The sequence below is a fragment of the Dermacentor silvarum genome, chromosome 7, assembly GCF_013339745.2.
Source record: "Dermacentor silvarum isolate Dsil-2018 chromosome 7, BIME_Dsil_1.4, whole genome shotgun sequence".
NCBI lineage: Eukaryota > Metazoa > Arthropoda > Arachnida > Ixodida > Ixodidae > Dermacentor > Dermacentor silvarum.
In genome coordinates, this window is record NC_051160.1 from 166,748,994 (window position 1) to 166,752,599 (window position 3,606).

Consider the following 3,606-nt stretch of genomic DNA (forward strand, 5'->3'; position numbering starts at 1 on the left):
CGTGGGGTAGAAGCCGGGGCGGCACCCGGTTTGCGGAACAGGACCAGGACTCCGGGACGTAGCCCGAGCCTGGAACACGGCAGCGGTCGTGCGAGCGGGAACGAGGCCCAGCTCCGCAGGACCCGCGTCGATGGTAGAAGCCGGGGCGGCGCCCGGTTCGGAACAGGACCAGGGGGCTCTGGGTCGTGGCCCGAGCCCGGCAGCACGGCAGCGGTCGTGCGAGCGGGAACGAGGCCCAGCTCCGCAGGACCCGCGTCGATGGTAGAAGCCGGGGCGGTGCCCAGTTCACAGTGCAGGACCGGGATGCCGGGACGTGGGCCGGCGTTCGGTCTGCTCCATCTCGCTGCACTGCCCGTTCTGTCAGCCTGGCTGCCCCGTCGTTCCAGATGGTCTCTCCCGACACGCGCACCGACCACGCGCACCAGCGACGCTCACTCCCGCGCTTTTCGGCCCCGCACACCGAGCACAAGCACGGAAAAGCCCGCGCATTTTCAAATATTGCTTCCGCACACCGATCACAAACATTAAATTGTCGTCCTCCTACCACAGTGATTTAGGGGAAGTGTATGGCTCAGACACTCGGCTGCGCCACTCGGTAACTAAGTCATGGAGGTTGTGAAGCACCCGAGTGTGAGCAGTGACTTCTGAAGAGGCATGGCAGGGTGAGCCTGATGCGGTGAAAACACAGCAGAAGCGAGAATGACAGCTGGTCATTCATTGGAGAATTGACATGCAATGTGTCCTGGTTGTACAGCTATCAGCATGCTTGCCGTAAGTGTTTGAACGGCATGCTATGTGGCAGTTGGACGGCTGACTAAGGCAGTTTGGGTCACTAAAAGCCCAACGGCCACTGACAGCTTCAGTGAAAGTGCAAAAGAGGAATAAAAACATTTCCTTGCTTGTAGTTTAGCCTCAGGCACTGAGCTGTGTTCCGAAGGTCATCAAGATGCCAGACCTTACTTTCGTTACTCAACGTATTGCAGCACCAGATATTCAACTCAGACGAGTTCAGTGGAAGTTTGAACAAGTCCCTGGCATTTGGCAAAATCCCATCCTTGAAGTGGTCTGCCATTATCTCCAGAACCAGCACAGGAGTACTGTCAATCAGGAAGCAGTCTCCAGGCTTCACATGTTGCAGTTTCTGCTTAACTTGGTTCCTGGATGACTGCCTCAGTACGAAATTCTCCTACTTAGCTGCGAAAGTGGCTTGTTGGAAGATCGCAGCAACTTTTTAATTCGTCCAAGGTAGCTTTCGAAAGGGAATGCGCTAAACTCATCTAAAGGGCCATGGTCTAGGCACTGGTCAGCAAGAGTATACATTGTACATGAGCTGCTTTTTCCCGTATAGCTCACTAAGCTCTCGAACGAAATACCTTAGCAAATCTTTGGCAAAAACATTGTGTTCACGGTAGTGCTGAGGCGATGCTAAAATTCTGACAGCCACATGAAACATTACAAAATGCTTGTACTGAGATGCAGGCAGAAGAGGCTTTAGGACAACAGGCCCCACATAAAGTAGGAATGTCCGAAGCTCTGTTGCCTTATACCGATCAAGCTCTTCTGGGCCCCTTGGTTTCCGCTGGAAATATGTTGGAAAGGCCTTGGATGCCTCTCGCAGGCTTTCATTCAGTTGATTGCGACACAGTCTGCTCAATCTATTACTGTGGTCTTGCCATACCCAATTCCTTAAGAGTCGTCGCATGACTCCCAGGCAAACAAGGTGCATGTATTCAGATGGGAAGAATGGAATCATGTCAGTCAAGGGAAGGAATGGTGAAACACCAGAATGGTGGCGTTTGTTCTCTTGAGATCGAAATGATGCATTCGTCCGTGCAGCTTCATGAAGTTTGGGAAATGTCACCCTGTTCTCAAGGTGCTGCCCTTTTTGGTTGCATCGCTCGCACGCATAATATCCAGTGTGGCCAACAATACATTTGACGTAGCTCCTTGCAGGAGTATCGCAAACCATGAATCCAATGCTTACCCGAACATGAACATTTCCTATGCTTATCCCCTCAGAGATTAACCTGTGCCTCAGATGCTGCTGAGGCACAGGTTACTCTTCTTCATTACAATATATATATAATATATATATATATATATATATATATATATTTATTTATTTATTTATTTTTACATACTGCAGCCCTGTTAGGGCTATGGCAGGAGTGGGGACTTATACAGTGTAGAGCTTACACAAATTGCAAATATAAGCAGCACGAAGCGAGGACAAACAACACAAAAGATAAATCAATAACAGTCAAGCTTGAGCAAGAAATCGTCCAGAGGAAGGGAGCGAATGGCACCAGGCAGAGAGTTCCAATAATCAATGGTTAAAGGAAAAAAGCTATATTTAAACGCATCTGTTCGTGACCGATAAGGTACAATATTAAGATGGTGATATCTCCTAGATGAGGAAGGTTCCACAAATTTTATGTATTTGCTAAGGCAAGAATTGTTCGATGAGTTAATTAGTGAATGCAATAGCTTTAGGGATTCTATGTTGCGACGGGTGCTGAGAGTTGTTAGATTTAACTCTGAAAGTTTAGAAGACAGAGAAAAGTTGCTGTCATAACGACGGTAGATAAACCGGATAGCTTTTTTCTGGACCATTTCCAATTTCATGGTGTCTGATTTCTTATGCGGATTCCATACCACACAAGCATACTCCATAAGTGGCCGGATAACTGATTTGTAAGCGACTACTTTAGTATTTAAAGGAGCTGTGCGCAAAGTACGCCGTAAGTAGCCCAGCTTCTTAAGTGCTTTGTTGCAAATATAATTTATATGATGAGACCAAGACATGTTATTAGTAAAATAAAGACCCAGGTATTTATATTCGGACACTCTTTCCAGTGCGCAACCGTTAAATGCATAAGAAAATGTGGATGGAAACAAACGCCTACAGAATGACATGTACACGGATTTCTTGAAATTTATAGTCATTTGCCAGGTTTTGCACCATTGGCAGAAATAGTCAAAAGAATCATTAAGAAGAATATGATCTTTAGGTGAGCTTATAGTTTGATAAAGCACGCAGTCGTCCGCGTATAAGCGTATGTTGACAGGTATGCTGGAAGGTAAATCATTAATATACAGCAAAAAGAGTAAGGGTCCCAGGACAGAACCCTGCGGCACACCGAAAGTTACGTCAACAGCGGCAGAGTTGGTATTCCTGAAACGAACGCTTTGTGAACGGTCACTGAGAAAACTAGTGATCCAGTTAACAAGAGAGGAATTGTTAAATATCGAGTCAAGCTTGCATAAAAGTTTAGAGTGGGTAACTGTATCAAAAGCTTTTGAGAGGTCGATAAAGATAGAATCAATTTGGTAACCTAAATCAAGTGTACTGACAATGTCGTCACTAAATTCTATCAACTGAGTAATAGTACTGTAACCACGCCGAAAACCGTGTTGAAAGTTAGATAAAATATTGTTATTAGCAAGGTAGTCAGAAATATGCCTGTGTAGTATGTGCTCCAACATTTTGCAGGAGTACGATGTTAGAGAGATCGGCCTGTAATTTGACAGACACTGTTTGTCGCCAGATTTATATAACGGAATAACTATTGCTGTTTTCCACGACGAAGGAACTGTGCTAGTTGA

At 46.2% G+C, this 3,606-nt stretch overlaps 1 pseudogene; it reads right to left on the reverse strand.

The window, feature by feature from the left end:
• Positions 1-724: 724 nt before the first annotated feature.
• LOC125947051 (uncharacterized) lies at positions 725-1,726 on the reverse strand (annotated as a pseudogene).
• Positions 1,727-3,606: the final 1,880 nt, after the last annotated feature.